The 17788-nt window shown below is 36.6% G+C and overlaps 1 pseudogene across 1 annotated transcript; it reads right to left on the bottom strand.

Annotated features, from left to right (window-relative positions):
- Positions 1-16344: 16344 nt before the first annotated feature.
- On the bottom strand, positions 16345-16656 carry LOC306658514 (large ribosomal subunit protein eL37-like; annotated as a pseudogene). Its single transcript has one exon. The product of its transcript is annotated as a large ribosomal subunit protein eL37-like (transcript).
- Between the last annotated feature and the right edge of the window lie 1132 nt (positions 16657-17788).

The raw sequence follows: 17788 nt of genomic DNA, 5'->3' as shown, positions 1-17788 counted from the left end.
TAGTTTTCTTCAATGATTAGTTATTTTTCATTTCCTTAGTTTTTTGAATATTTTGCTATACAATATAGATTTTTTATGTAGTCAAATCTGGTATCTTTTACCTTATTTTTCTTTGCAAATGTGTTTTATATTTAGCTGTAATATAAACTCCTATTTTTTTTTTTTTTTTTTTTGCCTTTCAAAAGCAAGCATGGAGTAAATGTTTAGTTGGTATTAGTACTGTATTTTAAGACACATACCATTTTTTTCTTACCCTGTATTCTGAAGATAAAGTTCCTTCTTATCTAAATTTTGTTTTTTTTTTTTCCTGAAAAATACCACCAGGCTTTAAAATTAAAACTTTTCTCTCTCTCTTTCATTACATATATTCATTTTCATACATCATTCACTGTCCATATAAGTCTGGAATGTATGTTTTTCTTTAGTTTTATTATGCATTAGTCTAGAAAATCAAGTCTATAAAATTCAAGTAATATCATCAGAGCATGATACTTGGAATATTTAACATGATAAAACAAATTACTTCAAATATCTAGTTGCTTGAAACTTGTATTTATATGATCTTCATTTAGGAAAACCCCTTATTTTTAGTTTATTACTGAAGTAAACACACAACATGTCAGCCTTTGAATGAGGCAGGCTTCTAACTAGATTATCCTGTCAAATTGTTGCTGGAGACCCCAGATGCATTGACTTAGTCCACTGCTACATAAAGCAACATAGTTATACAGTCATAAAATGACAAAATAACAGATGGATAATCTATTAACAGGAACATCAGACACCAACATACAAAAGCCAGAGACCCAGTGATGCTGATCTAGAGTCAGGTCAATGCTGCAGAAGATATAACTTCAAACTTTTATCTTGGCTACAGTGGCAGGTTCATGACAGGTGGAATGTCAACCTCTAAATTTGGAAAATACCCAGAGCATATTCTAGAATCTTAACAGGAACTGCAACTTTGTAGATGTCACTACTAAGTAAAATAATTGAATACCATTTACTTTCCCAGTCAGAAAGATGTGAAGCAGAATGGGTGATATCTGCAGAAGGCTTTAGGGTGAAGCTTTAGAGCCAGGCAGAACTTGCAGACAATTAAGTCACATCTTTTGCTAGGAGAGGGACTGGGCATTACCGAACCCCAGAGTTTACCTAAGTTACTAATATCTACCTTGCAGAGCTATAAATAATGCAAGCTACATAATGGATGTGAAATGCTTATTGAAGTGTTGTTGGTTAGTAGAATCAAATCAGTGATGCTTTTATTACACATTTAAATTGGAAGGTCTGAAGTGAGAAGTCAGAATTCTGACCCACATCTCTGAATTTCTCTTAAGAGACATCAGCTTGCCCTGGATTACATAAATCAGTTCTTCTAGAATTTTTACCATTTGATATCCACCACTGAAACTACTCTTGTAAGTAAAACTCATTGAACATTTTTTTTTTTTCCTTAAAATTTTCTTATTAGACTTTAGGTTCAAAGCAATATTGGGCAGAAGCTACAGTGATTTGCATCTGCTCTTTGGCTCTCTTTCACATGCATAGTCCCCCGTTCCCGTCACAAACATCCCCCACCAGAGTGACATATTTGTTAATATAAATGAACCTATACTAAAATATTACTATCACCTAGAGATCAAGTTTTACATGAAGGCAGATTCTGAGTGTTGTGCATGCTATGAGTTTTGACAAATGTCTAGCAACATTTATCCACCATACAGAATAGTTTCACTGTCCTAAAAATCTCCCACTCTGCCTGTTTTCTCCTCTCTTCCCTCCACCTCCTGGAAGCCACTGATCATTTTGCTGTTTTCCGAGTTTTGCCTTTTCCCCCTTCATATCTACTGAGAATCCTGCATGTTGCCTTTTTGGATGGCTTCCTTCACTTAGCAACATGTACTTCAGTTTCCTCATGTCTTTTCATGGCTTAGTAGCTCATTTCCTTTGTATGTTGACTAATACTCCATTGTCTGGACATTCCACAGTGTATTTATCCATTCACCTACTAGAGGACATCTTGGCTGCATAATTTAGGCAATTACAAATAAAGCTGCTACAAACTTACATGTACCGATTTTTGTGTGGACATAAGGAGCATGATTGATAGATCGTATATTAAGAGTATATTTAGTTTTATAACACTCTGCAAAGGCGTCTTCAAAAGAGACTGTGCCATTTTTCATTACCAACATTAATAGTCTGCACCTCACTAGTCTTTGATTTTATCATTATTTTAGATTTTGGTTGTTTTGTTAGATGTGTAGGGGTATCACACTGTTGCTTCAATTTGAGATTCTGTAATGACATGTGACATTGAGAGTCTTTTCATATAAATGCTTATTTTCCATCTGCATTTTCTTTGGCGAAGAGTTTGTTTAGATCATTTGCCCATTTTTTAATCATGTTGTTCTATTTCTTATTGTTGACTTTTAAGATTTATTTGCGTATTTGAATAACTCTTTGTTCAGATATGTCTTTTGCAACTATTTTATCCCAGTCTGGATAACTTTCTATTCTCTTGACAATTATTTCCACAGAAAAATTTAATTTTAATGAAGTGTAGTTTATCAATTATTTCATGCATTATAACTTTGCCATTATATCTACAAAGTTATTGCCAAACCAAAGATCATCTACATTTTCTCCTATGTTATTTAAAAATTTTTATAGTTTTGTGTTTTACATGTAGTCTAAGACCCATTTGAAGTTAATCTATCTAGATTTTTTTTCTTTTTCTTTTTATATTTTTCTAGTTATCTCAGAGCTACTTATTGAACATACTATATTGTTTTGTTTCTGTTGATGGGATGGTAATGAGAATGTTAAAATATTTATAATGATGACTGTATGATTTATCTGATAACTATACTTTTCATTGCAAATGAGAAAAATCCAATCAAAGGTCGTTCAAAATTTTTTTTACTGATTAAGCTAAAACCATCTAAAGAAGATTCTGGATTATTACCACATTTATGCAATAGCCTTTTCCCTAGTATAGAGAATATGGCATTTATAATTATGCTATTGGGATAGGAAATGATGAATTTTTTCTGATTGCTTATTTGATTGATAGATTGAATGGATGAAAGGACGCCTGAATGATTTGCTAAGGTATATAATTGATGCGACCTGAAGAACGGTGAAAACTGAGACTGGAGATGATTCTGACTTGGGAAGTTTCTATTACTTGTATTTCAAAGAAAAGTTAAACCTCAGATGACCTGATTCTATGGGTTTAGGGACTATTCACAGACAGATGTTTTGCAATTTTTCCCCTAGATATCTTTTGTGGCAGATCTGCTCTTAGCATAATGTGTGAGCTTCAAGGAAACACATTTTGAAACTGTCTAGAGCTCTCACAACAATAAAAACCATCACATATTCAGGATTCAGAATTCCATGGTGGGAATGCAAAAGCTCTCCTCTTTGGGTCTGTGCCTTCCTATAAACCTAACTACCTTATTTGGCATGTAAACATTTGCTCATAGCCCCAGAGACTCCCACCGACAAATTTATTAAACCTTTCTTATCCAGAATGTTAATGTTTCTGTAAATCTTCACCATCTGTTGTGCCATCTAATTGCAAGTGTGAACATAATTCATGGCTTTATCATAATAAATTCAGATAAGTGATTTAAATGCACTCGAGTTTTCCTTATTCAAAGCAACACACAGTTTTCAGCTCTCCCTCCCTCCCTAGGAATGGTAGTGAAGCTGTCTCTTCCTAGTATTCTGAGTCACAAAGGTATTTTCTTGAAAAAGACACCTTTATTCTTATGCTTGCTAGACCACCTCCAAGTGTAACAGGCAGTAAATGAGATGCCATTAGGTTAAACCCAGGCTGCCTCCTCAGAAATATGAATAATTGAAATCCTTCACATACATATTTATCTCTCTTCTCTGTCTGTCAGTCACTTATCAATGGCCACCAATCCAAACATACCTGCCTATGACTCAAATGCATTATTTGACTTCCACTTTGACCCCTTTATTTCAATCTGCAAGAGGATTTTATGCTTCTTTTTAAAAATATAAAGTATTTTTTTATTATCCTTATAAGAATATCACTTTTAAGTTAGCTGTCAAAATATTTCCATGATGCTATTCTTAAACTGTAAGCTTATGTTTTTTGTACATTTCTAAAGTTTCTTTTGTACTTGCTTTGATATGTGTTTCACTTACTATATAAGATATTGAAAGAAAGAGTTGATTTCACAAAGTAGGTTGTTCATTGAGAAGTAACTGGACAGATGGTCTAAACCATTAAATGAAAATCTAGTCATAGCAATGTAGAGCTCCTAAGCCCTTTTGGAGTCCAACGCAAAATTCCTGAGCCAGATTCTTTCTCTCAGGCTTTAAGCAATGTCTGAGTGGACTGCAAATCAGGTCTTCTGATGTCACAGCTGAGTCTCCACCATGGACCTGCCCATCTGGGTGAGACTAGACTCCTCCAGCAGGCCTCTCCAACTCTCTGGGTTCTACTGAAATACTTAATGGCAGTATCATGGAGATAATGATACTCAGTCACATTACATTGTGTCTTATTCTCTAGAATAGGAACAATCAGAGGTGGGGTTGAATCTTACCTCCCTGTATTCTTAGGGGCTAGAATAGCGAGCATCACAGGAGATGCATAGCAAATATTTGCTGAATTCCTACTGCAAACACCATGAGTATATGACGAATGACTGAAATCACAGAAAGTGTTTCCAGTAAAATAGAAAGCTTATGTCTTGTAAGAGGGTTTCTTCTTCACTATAAGGACTAGAGGATGCCAGATCATTTAGCCAGAGTATATTAAAACTTACCTGTTGAAAGATACTCCAGAAAATATTGGTAGAAAAGGGACATCTTAAAAAGATTGATAGATTTCTCACCTGTATCTTTGCTTTAGCCTGGTAGGGTGTTCCAATGATGGGTCTTGTGGATTCAAGAACTGGCAGAGAGGTGAGGTGAAGGCCTTTGGAGGTGCTTGTGATTCTGTGGCCCTGGCTTTCCAAGGAAGGAATCCACTAGGCTTAGGTTTTCCTTCAACCTTGAAAATGTGCCATGGACAACATTCTCTATCAGCTGACTTGCCTAGACAATTCCAGAGAAAGGTATACATAGAACTCGCAGCATATTTGAATTCCATCAGATTAAAAATACATTTTAAGGGAAATAGATAAAGTAAGTGTAACACCTTCAAAGAAAAAAAAGCCCAGTGTGTATGTGTGGCTTTGTACAGTTTGGATGTATGGGTGTAGAATCCACTTATGCCTAATTAATTATTTTTCCAATTCTACTATGTAATTCTATTTCACTTAAATAATTACTCAAATAACACTCAGTATTTATACTCTTGAAGATAGTGGGAAAAGCAAAATAAAGTGAAGAAGCTTGCTTTCTCTGAAACCCACATGCATTCCAAAGATTCAGCACCCACATTTCCTCTAACCCTAACCTTTTGCTTTGGATAACTCAACCATGCACCAAATGACCAGTTTTCAATAAAACTGAAGGCTTCTTAATCAACTATTCATAGACAAGAACTTGATTATTCTTTTTGTGATAATTGTGCTGACCCAATAATACTGCATTCACTCTGCTTTAGAAGTTATTTGTGTATGAAGCTTAACAGTGAGGAAGGTTGTTTCTCCTCTTGGTTTTGACCTTAGATATGATGACTGTAATCAGAGTAACCTTTCCTGAAATGCAATTCTGCTAATGTTATTTAAGCACTCCTCCAATGCCATATAAAGAAGTCTATTTTCAAAGTCTGGGCATCCTCTCAGAACTCTGTAAGTCACTTAGGGAATTAGAGTCTGGTCCTAGGGTTTGATCTATTCCCCTCTTTTCAAATCACATGAGTTGGATTTTCCTCTCTGTAGATTTCTCATAAACAAAGATAATAGTTACAACACTAAGTTTTAAACAAAAGACATTTCATTACATAAGGTAAAAAGTTACTTATTGCAGGAATAGAATAAATGCATTCAGTCACAGGCAGGCAATTTCTAGAGTCGCTCTTCCCAAGCAGGCAAGAGGCCCACTTCAGTTATTGCTGAACATCTGAGAACATCTAGTATCTTCTGACAATTGGTGAGACCATAAGCCAGAAATCTCCTTCTTCTCTAGCTGCGTCATGGGGGGAAATGTAAAGAAATGTATTAGAGCCAGGAGTAAGTTAACTATCTGTTACTTGTTGTCTGAATTTATCACAAAGACCATTGGAACCTCGAGTTAACAATTTAGCAAAAGTTTCCATTTTTATTGGCATAAACAGAATAAATACATGAAAAACTAAACAAAATGCCTTATCTCAGCTGCTGGCATCTTCTTCAGTTATTCATATGTCTGGGGCACAGAATAACTAACCCAGAGGCAAAATTAAATAGGAAATTGCTTTTGTTTTTGAGAAAATTCTATATGGGAAGACCATTTTTTCACTACACTTGACTAAGGATTTTCACTAGTTCATCACTATGGAAAAATTAAAAGGATATTTTACTTATTAACTAGATGTATATTGTATGTACGCACCAATTTTTGTGTAAGTCATACTTTATTTCCATTTCAGCTGGGAAATCAGACTTTCTTATCTAATTCTTGTTTGTATAAAGTTTGGATTTAAATCAAAACAAACAAGCACATTGATTTGAATGGTGATATAATTGTATGTAGCTTAACTCATCATTAATTAAACTTTTAGAGACAAGAGTAGGGAAATAAATAATCTATGCTATATCATGTACTATATGTATAGTATACTCTATCCTGTACATACAGTATAAATTATCTGACATATATTATATACATATAGATATATAGATAATTTTTAAATAAGGTACATATGTATCTATGTTGGCTAACCAGTGTTTTGCAAACTGTAGTTTTCTATTTGGTTGTAGGTCATAAAAATAGAGACAACATTACCATATCTGTTTTCATTTTTATTATCATAGCTATCATTATTAGGTACCAGGAATTACACCCAGGACCTCACACACTCTACCACTGAGCTACATCCCTAGCTCCTAGCACTTATTTTTTAATTGAAAAAGAATGAATTAGAAAAGTCAGAGTATAGTAGACACTTCAAGGTAAATATTGCTCCTTAATGATTTTGTTGCATGCAAATATATGTGTGTATAAAATATATACACATATATGTGTGCATACATATATTTATATGAATATTATATAAATATATTTAATGTGGGTGGTAGTTCAAATTTTTGGAAAAACTAGGCTATGTAACACAGATGTATAAACTGATTGAAGACCCAAAATACCTGCTCTACTAAAGTAACAGAAAGTAAACAAAAGAGACTCTTACAGTAAATCTTTCTTTCAGCTTAAGGTTTAAAAACCCTTTAGATGTGCATTCTTCCTTCAGAGTCACTATGTCATATAGGATGGACATAAAATTGTCACAAGCATTAATTAAAAACCAAGTTCAGAGTCTGACATTAAACATTTGTTCCACCTATGAAATGCACTGTTAATGACACCACATTCACACCCTGACCCCAGGTGGAGCACTGCATTTGACTTTATCCAGACACAGTCTGCTTTATGCAGGTGGACTGTGATCCCTGACTTCCATCTCTGAAACCAATTTAACCAGGAAGAATCAGGGCTGGTCTTGGGAAAAAAAAAAAAAAAAAAAAAAAATCAGACTTTTTTTTTTTTTTAATTTCTAATACTAAGGAAAAGACTGTCATTGAGACAAGCAGAGTGGGGTCATAATGCAACATGCAGTGTGGATATAGAGTGGGTTCTATGTCTTGTGAATTTGAAGAATGCAATCCACGGACACAAAGTAACAGGATTTAGTAGTGTAAAAGGAAGAAAGAGAGCAGAATTCTCAAAGAAGGAGGGTGTCCCAAGAGAGGGATTCCCTGGAAGGCTATTGTCTAGGGGTTTATGTGGATTTATAGGTATGAGGAAGTCAGTCCTCGGCCAATCCTGGGTCAGGCACTCAATGTTCACGAGGTACTCCTGCAGCCTATTATTATTTTTTAATTTATTTTTATTGTAAACAAATGGGATACATCTTATTTCTCTGTTTGTACATGAACTGGTGGCATACCATTTGTGTAATCATAAATTTACCTAAGGTACCAGTTTTTGACTCATTGTTATTTTTTTCCTTCCCCCCCACCCCTCCCATCCCTCTTTTCCCTCTATACAATCCTCCTTCCTCCATTCTTGCCCCCTCCCCTCATTATGTGTTATCATCTTATCAGCAAGATCATTTGTCCTTTGGTTTTTGGAGATTGCCTTATCTCACTTAGCAAGATATTCTCCAATTTCATCCATTTGCCTCAAATGCCATAATTGTATTATTTTTATAGCTGAGTAATATTCCATTGCATATATATACCACAGTTTCTTTATCCATTCATCAAATGAAGGACATCTAGGTTGGTTCCACAATCTGGCTATTGTGAATTGAGCAGCTATGAACGTTGATGTGGCTGTATCTCTGTAGTATGCTGATTTTAAGTCCTTTGGGTATAAACTGAGGAGTGGGATAGCTGGGTCAAATGGTGGTTCCATTCCAAATTTTCTAAGGAATCTCCACACTGCTTTCCAGAGTGGCTGCACTAATTTGCAGGCCCACCAACAATGTATGAGTGTACCTTTTTCCCCACATCCTCGCCAACACCTGTTGTTGCTTGTATTCCTGATAATCACCTTTCTAATTGGGACAAGATGGAATATTAGGGTAGTTTTGATTTGCATTTCTCTTATTACTAGAGATGTTGAACATTTTTTCATATATCTGTTGATTGCTTGTATATCTTCTTCTGTGAAATGTCTGTTCATTTCCTTAGCCCATTTGTTGATTGGATTATTTGTATTCTTGGTCGTAGAGTTTTTTGAGTTCTTTATGTATTCTGGAAATTAGTGCTCTCTCTGAAGTGTGAGAGGCAAAGATTTTCTCCCACTCTGTAGGCTCTCTCTTCACATTGCTGATAGTTTCCTTTGCAGAGATAAAGCTTTTTAATTTGAATCTGTCCCAGTTATTGATTCTTGAATTTATTTCTTGTGCTATGGGAGTCCTATTAAGGAAGTCTGATTCTAAGCAGACATGTTGAAGAGTTGGACCTACTTTTTCTTCAATAAGATACAGGATCTCTGGTCTGATTCCAAGGTCCTTGATCCATTTTGAGTTGAGTTTTGTGCAGGGTGAGAGATAGGGGTTTAGTTTCATTCTGTTGCATATGGATTTCCAGTTTTCCCAGCACCATTTGTTGAAGAGGCTTTCTTTTGTCCATTGCATATTTTTGGCACCTTTGTCTAGTATGAGAAAATTGTATTTATTTGGGTTTGTGTCCATGTCCTCTATTCTGTACCATTGATTCACCTGTCTATTTTGGTGCCAATACCTTGTTGTTTTTGTTACTATTGCTTTGTAGTATAGTTGAAGTTCTGGTATTGTGATACCCCCTGCTTCGCTTTTTCTGCTAAGGATTGCTTTAGCTATTCTAGGTTTCTTATACTTCCAGATGACTTTCATGAATCCTTGCTCTATTTCTGTGAAGTACGTCACTGGGATTTTAATTGGTATTGCATTGAATATGTATAGCAGTTTTGGTAGTATGGCCAATTTGACAATACTAATTCTGCCTATCCAAGAACATGGGAGATCTTTCCATCTTCTAAAGTTTTAATTTCTTTCTTTAGTGTTCTGTAGTTCTCATTGTAGAGGTCTTTCACCTCTTTTGTTAGATTGATTCCCATGTATTTTATTTTTTTCGAGGCTATTGTGAATTGGGTAGATTTCCTAACTTCTCTTTCTGAGGGTTCATCACTTATGTATAAAAATGCATTAGATTTATGGGCATTGATCTTATATCCTACTACTTTACTGAATTCATTTATGAGTTCTAAAATTTTTCTGGTGGAATTTCCTGGTTCCTCTAAATATATAATTATGTCATGAGCAAATAGGGATAGTTTGAGTTCTTCTTTTCCTATTTGTATCCCTTTAATTTCCTTGGACTCTCTATTGCTCTGGCTAGAGTTTCAAGGACAATGTTGAATAGAAGTGGTGAAAGAGGGCATCCCTGCCTTCTTCCAGTTTTTAGAGGGAATGCTTTCAGTTTTTCATCATTTAGAATGATATTGGCCATGGGCTTAGCGTAGATGGCATTTACAATGTTAAGGAATATTCCCACTATGCCTATTTTTTCTGGTGTTTTGTGCTGAAGCGATGCTGTATTTTATCAAATGTTTTTTCTGCATCTATCGAAATAATCATGTGATTCTTGACTTTAAGTCTGTTTATATGGTGAATTACATTTATTGATTTCCGGATGTTGAATCAACCTTGCATCCCTGGGATTAAACCCACTTGGTGGTGGTGCACTAACTTTTAATATGTTTTTGTGTGTGAATTGCTAAAATTTTGTTGAGAATTTTTGTATCTATGTTCATTAGGGATATTGGTCTGAAATTTTCTTTCCTCGATGTGTCTCTGTCTGGTTTAGGTATCAGGGTGATATTGGCTTCATAGAATGAGTTTGGGAGGGTTCCCTCCTCTTCTATTTTATGGAATTGAGGAGTATTGGAATGAGCTCTTCTTTAAAGGTTTTGTAGAACTCGGCTGAGAACCCATCTGGTCCTGGACTTTTCTTTGTTGGTAGGCTTTTGATGACTTCTTCTATTTCATTGCTTGAAATTGATCTATTTAAATTGTGTATGTCCTCCTCGTTCAGTTTAGGTAATTCATATGTCTCTAGAAACCTGTTGATGTCTTCGAGATTTTCTATTTTGTTGGAGTATAGATTTTCAAAATAGCTTCTAGTTATGTTTTGTATTTGACTCGTGTCTGTTGTGATATTTCCTTGTTCATTCTGAAGTTTAGTAATTTGAGTTTTCTCTCTTCTTCTCTTTGTTAGTGTGGCTAAGGGTTTATCAATTTTGTTTATTTTTTCAAAGAACCAACTCTTTATTTTGTCAATTTTTTCAATTGTTTCTTTTGTTTCAATTTCATTGATTTCAGCTCTGATTTTAACACTACTTTTGATGTTGCTCTGTTCTTTTTCTAGGGCTTTGAGCTATAGTGTTAGGTCGTTTATTTGTTGCTTTTTTCTTCTTTTATTGAACGTGTTCCATGAAATAAAGTTTCCTCTAAGAACTGCTTTCATAGTGTCCCATAGATTTTGAATTGATGTATCTTTGTTCTCATTTACCTCTAAGAATTTTTTAGTTTCCCTCCTGATGTCTTCTGTTATCCATTCATCATACAATAGCATATTATTTAATCTCTAGGTGTTGGAGTAGTTTCTGTTTTTTACCCTGTCATTTATTTCTAATTTCAATCCATTGTAATCTGATAGAATACAAGGTAGTATCTCTATCTTCTTGTATTTGCTAACATTAGCTTTGTGTCATAAAATATGGTCTATTTTAGAGAAGGATCCATGTACTGCTGAGAAGAAGTATATTCACTCTTTGTTGGATGGTATATTCTATATATGTCCATTAAGTCTAAATTATTGATTGTGTTATTGAGCTCTATGGTTTCTTTGTTCAATTTTTGTTTAGAGGATATGTCCAGTGGTGAGAGAGGTGTGTTAAAATTACCTAGTATTATGGTGTTGTGGTCTATTTGATTTCTGGAATTGAGAAAGATTTGTTTGATGTACATGGATGAGCCAATGTTCGGGGCATAGATATTTATGATTGTTATGTCTTGCTGATTTATGCTTCCCTTAAGCAGGATGAAATGTCCTTCTTTATTCCTTCTGACTAACTTTGGCTTGAAGTCCACATTATCTGATATGAGGATGGATAGTCTAGCTTTTTTGCCTTGTCCATGTGCATGGTATGTTTTTTCCCATCCCTTTACCTTTAGTCTGTGGGTATCTCTTTCTATGAGATGAGTCTCTTGCAGGTAGCATATTGTGAGAACTTTCTTTTTAATCCAATCTGCCAGTCTATATCTTTTGATTGATGAGTTCAGGTCATTATTATTGAGATATGATTTGTATTCCCAGTCATTTGGCTCATTTTTTTTTTTTTTTTTTTTTTTTTTTTTGACACGACTTGGTTTCTCCTTTATTTGGCTGTTCCTTTAGGTTAGTTCCTTCCTTTGCTGATTTACATCGTTGTCTTTCATCTCTTCCTCATGGAATATTTTACTGAGAATATTCTGTAGCACCGGCTTTCTTTTTGTAAATTCTTTTAGCTTTTGTTTATCATGGAAGGATTTTATTTCATCATCAAATCTGAAGGTAAGTTTTACTGGGTATAAGATTCTTGGTTGACATCCATTTTTTTTCAGAGCTTGAAAAATGTTGTTCTAGGCCCTTCTAGCTTTTAGGGTCTGGGTTAAAAAATCTTATGATATCCACATTGGTTTCCCTGTGAATGTAATTTGATTCTTTTCCCTCGTAGCCTTTAAAATTCTGTCTTTATTTTGTATGTTAGGTATTTTCATTATAATGTGCCTTGGTGTGGATCTATTGCAGTTTTGTATATTTGGAGTCCTATAAGTCTCTTGTATTTGATTTTCCATTTCATTCTTCAGATTTGGGAAATTTTCTGACATTATTTCATAGAATACATTGCTCATTCATTTGGTTTGTTTCTCTGTGCCCTCCTCAATCCCAATAATTCTTAAATTTGGCCTTTTCATGATATCCCATAATTCTTGTAGATTCTGTTCATGATTTCTTACCATCTTCTCTGTTTGGTCAACTTTGTTTTCAAGGTTAAATATTTTGTCTTCAATGTCTGAGGTTGTGTCTTCCAGGTGTTCTATCCTATTGGTTATGCTTTCTATGGAGATTTTAATTTGGTTTATTGTTTTCTTCATTTCAAGGATTTCTGTTTTTTTTTTTTTTTTTTTTTTTTCTGTATCTCTAACTCTTTATTGAAATGATCTTATGCTTCCCACATTTGCTCTTTTAACTGTTGATTGGTGTGATCATTCAAAGCCTGCATTTGCTCTTTCATCTCATTGTTTGCTTCTCTGATCATTTTAATTATGTACATTCTGAACTCCTTTTCTGGCATTTCTTCTGCCATGCTGTCATTGGTTATTGCTTTAGCATCTAGGTTTATTTGGGACATTTTTTCCCTTGTTTTCTCATATTGCTCAGGTATCTATCCTTCTAGTAGTGAAACTGAGATATTACAGATTTCATCTATTGACTGCTATTGTCCCTGTAGATTTCCAATAACTCACCTCCCATCCTTCAGTAGTCTGAAGTCTTGGAGGAACTTGATAATGTGTGCTCCACAAGGAAGCTGCCCCTCTAGGGGTGGTGGCCTTCAGGTGGGGTATATTCCCTGTCAGTGGGCAGAGGCAACTCCACTTGTTGACTGATGGTCAGCCAAAGGGGGACTGGACTACAGATTGTGGCACGTGTGGTCTGGGCCTGTGTCTCTGGTTTTACTGCCCTGGTGGGAAAGCCTTGCCCAGCGGGGAAGACTCACCTGGTGTGGAAGTTTTGCTGGGCAGCTCTCCTCAGAGAAGTTCCCTTCAGTCCAGAACAACCACCTGGACTGGGCAGCCCTCCTCTACAACATTCCCAGGGGTCCAGACGTACTGCCTGGGTTGGGGAACCCAGCCCTGTGAGTGACTCCCTCACTGTGTGGCCCTCCTCTGCTATGTTCCCTGGGGACCATCTGGGCCAGGGAGCCTCACCCTGCACTGAAGCCTCTTGCTGTATGGACCTCGTCCTAAAAGCTGCCAGTGGTCTGGTCCTGCCGCCTGGGCCTGGGACCCTCACTCTGCATCGAAGCCTCTCGCTGTGCGGCCCTCCTTTGCAATGCTCCCAGCTAACTGGGTTCCCAGCTCCATCGGGGAGTCTTATAGGGCCACTCTACTCCACGAAGTTCCCTGTGTTTCGGGACTACTGCCCCATCCGGGGAGACCGACCAGTGGAAGAGATTCACCCAGTGGCTCTGAGTTGGTCCTGAGTCCCTCAATACCTCCTCTTCTTGACTCCTGGGTCCCGTTAAAGGTCCTCTAGTCTCCTGTAGGTGTCTCAGGAAGAGAGCTGCCTTTCCAATGATGATGGCCATGCCCTCAGGAATAATTCAAAATGCCTGCCTATAAAGAAGCTGGGGAGCCCCAGCAAGGGTGCGTTGAGTCAGCACAGAGGCAATTGCAGGGTCCTTCAGCATTAGAGGGGGCAGGCAGGCAGGCTCAGCAATGGCGTCTGACCTCAGTGTGGGGGTGGGGCAGGCTGGCTCCCTGCCGGCTAGCTCCACAATGCAGGCAGGTTGGCTCCTTCATTGGCTAGCTCTGCAATGGTCACCAACCACCACATGGTGGTTGGGCAGGGTTGCTCTCATGCAGCCTTTAATTCATACAAAATGTTGATCAAGCACTTTTCCATTGTGGAGAGGTCATGGACAACTCCAGATCATGTATGTCCCAGTTTTTATGGATTCCAAAATGGTGAAATGAGGCAGACATCATTACCCTATGTACATGTATGATTACATGAATGGTTTGAATCTACACCATGCACAACCATAGAAATGAAAAGTTGTACCCCATTTGTGTACAATGAATCAAAATGCAGTCTGTAAAAATAAAAAAAAATAATAATAAAAACTAGATTATGAGAACAAGTATACAAAGTGGAGTATTTCCAAAAATAAAATTAACACTTTTTTGTGAAATTTTCAGCAAAAATGTGTAGCTGCTCTTTGTGTTCTGCTGCCCAGAAAGTTACCCAGGGTCCATTTCCCTATATGCCCAGGTTTTACTCTTCCTCCTGACTTCAGTAAGAACAAGAAGGTCATAAAAAGTCAGAGCACACACCTTTCCCAGGGGTTACACCCATCTTCCCTAAAGCTTCTCTAGCCAGAGAATCAAACCTCAGTCATAGGGGAGAAAGTGAAGCTGGCTCAGGTTCAAGTTAGAGTCAAACTTAAAGCCCAAAACATTGCACGCTTTCATTTACTTAAAGGATACAAGATGGCAGGCATTGGGGATCGCTCTTGGGATGGGGCTTGAAACTTCTTTCTCCAGGCTCATTCAGTGAGCATTGTTCTGAAATTTTCTTTCAGAGGATCCCAGGTCTTTAACTCCTATTCTCCACACAGTTAAAATTCCACCCATAATCATGATAGCCTAATAAAATATCTTTGCCTTATGACACTGTAGCTGATTCACATGTAAAAAACAATTTACCAGGAGTACCAGTATCACAGGAAAGCAAGGAGCTGAAACTCCAAACCTTGATTCTTGTGTTCCAACGATGAAAGAAAATTTAAAGTCAGACACCAAAACTCATGCAAGAGAACTTTATTAGAAGTGAAAATAAAGGAAAAGTAAAGAGAAGCTTAAACAAAAATCAGTCTCCAAGGGAGAGAGTGAGCTGTCTCCAAGCAGAGAATACCAATGGAGACAATGCTGTCCCCCAATTTTATTTCTGTTTGATGTTTGCCAGGAGAACAGAAGGGGACCACCTTCTGTGTTCTTTGCCAATCAGGTGTTCAGTTTCTCCTTCATGTGGGGCAGTGGAGTCTTTGACCTTAGTTGGTACTCTCTGGAACTGTCATGTTGATCATCCTACAGTTGGGGGGCTTCATCTGAAAGTCAATCCCATGTTAATGTGGTCACTGGGATCAATTGCGGGTCAGAAGTTACCTTAGTGCACCTGCACTACTAAAGGAATCTTGCTCCCCAATCAAAAACACTTATAGCCATAATTCCTAGCTTTATCAATATCAATTTCAATATCAATGGACCCCACAAAGAGTTAGTCCCATTAATTCATTTCTCTTGACATATTTCCCAATTAGCTCCTTTTGCTTCTCTTTATTTTCTACAATCAGCTACCACCCTTTGCTTTCTTGTCTACTTTGGAATTAGTTTAAAGAAGGACCCTAAAATAGTTTAAAGAATACTTGTGACCTGGCCTGCATTTCACTGCTCATTGCTAGCTGCTACCTAACACCAACAACTCTACTTTTCCATTTTTGTCTTTTGACCCTAAAGCAGATTGATGCTTTAAAAATACTTTGCTAGGAAGAGCACAAACTCTGATCTTTTTTCTAATTTGGAAGTGTCCCTGTGCTGTAATGTTTTGGTTGCATGAATGAATCACTACCCTATGTTTAGTTTGCCTTCCATTAGATTTCTATTAGGTGTTATTCCCTTTCAACTGAATAATTTCAAAGATAATTTATCTTTCATATGCAGGGTGCTAAATAGTTGGAACTTTTGGATTTGGGATTTTGGAACTTTAAAATATTTCTTGAGCAGATCCCAAAGATCTTGCAGATATCAAATATATTTTGGTGGGGGGGAAGTTCTGTTTATTTTTGTTGACCTTTTTTACATTTTTACATTTATTGGGTGGCTAGTTGTTGAAATTCTCAAGATGAACTGGATGCTGCACAGCTGGCCTCTTGGGTTTAGGAGTTGTTCCTTCACGGAATCCACACCTGAATCTGTGGTATACACGTTTTAGGTGCCTCATTTGACCAGTCCCGGTGGTATTTCGTCTTTTCACTTTGGCACTCCAGTTATACTTTCTCCTGCGCTTAGCAGGGCAGCCACATTTGCCACAAGTCAACTTCGGAAGATGGTAGGCCTTAGAGCCACAGCGGCTGCACAATGTGTGCATCTTATTACGATACTTTCCTAACGATGATGTTCCCTTCGTCATCTCGCTTCTGCCGCGGAGGCCAAAGAGCTTGACTTTTTATCTTTGTATTTTACAGATACTTTTCTGGTACATAAGAATCAGTTGTTATTATGAAGGGATGTTCTGAAGGACTTTCATGCTCACTTAAAAAATGATATCTGCTAGAGGAGAAAAGGTTAGGAGCTTATGTGGGAGCATACATAAGGTGTTTGAGTTGTCCTTCTGTTGAGATTAAAAAATGAAGAAATTTCAAACATTGAGGAAAAATATTTGAAAATAAAATACTAGACAACTATGAACTCCCAAGAAATAAAATAGATTGCAATCTTTTATCATATTAATGTCAGCTCTCTCACCCTTTTTAAAAGGTGCATTCTTAATAATACATAAGGTAGGTTCTCTCCCTTATCAACTCCCCCTTCATTCTTACCTGCCTTCTTTCCCATGGGTAACTTCAAATATAAAGTCAATGTTCTTGCTTCCAGGCACATTTTGCACTCTTGTTATATAACATAAATCCCTGGCATCAGTGTCTTCCTATTTAAAAATGATTGTGACCTATCTCATAGGAAATTAATATGTATATATATGTATATTAGCTATTGTATTGCTACAAAGGAGGAAAGAATATTATCACTTAAACACCAGAAAGTGAGCATCCAAGGTTTAGTAGAAGTACCCACCACCTGAACACTGGATTGATTTTGAAGCAGGGGATGTAGAACAATATAAAACTTTCCAGTTAGTATTTGTGTCAATTGAAATTTATAAGATTGTCCCTTACTATTTAGATACATTTCTTCTTGTAAGTTTAAATGGGAAACAGAAAATTGAGCATTTGATTCCCACTTAAGCTAGGTTTATTGTTTATCTTTTTTTTTTTTTTTTCTTTTGTGTTGTTGGTTAACATTGGGTAATTGTATTTTTTCCCAATGTGTATTTGCTTATGGTGTGCACTGGTGTCTTTAAGAAACTTCCTCCTAGGAGACTTAATGACAGGGAGGAGGACAATCAGTTGTTTTTACTTGTAAGGGCATCAGTGCATTCCAGGTCTTATTCTATTTTTATCCCAAGGCTACATCGAAACGCTCAGTGAGCAGATGATCTGAAAAAAAAAAAAAAAAAAAAAGACTATTTTCCATTTGAGTTTTGCTTGCATATTAAATCCCCTA

This window comes from Sciurus vulgaris, assembly GCF_902686455.1.
Source record: "Sciurus vulgaris genome assembly, chromosome: 3".
Classification (NCBI taxonomy): domain Eukaryota; kingdom Metazoa; phylum Chordata; class Mammalia; order Rodentia; family Sciuridae; genus Sciurus; species Sciurus vulgaris.
The sequence above is the reverse complement of the archived record's forward strand: the minus strand, read 5'-3'. Positions and strand labels throughout refer to the sequence as shown.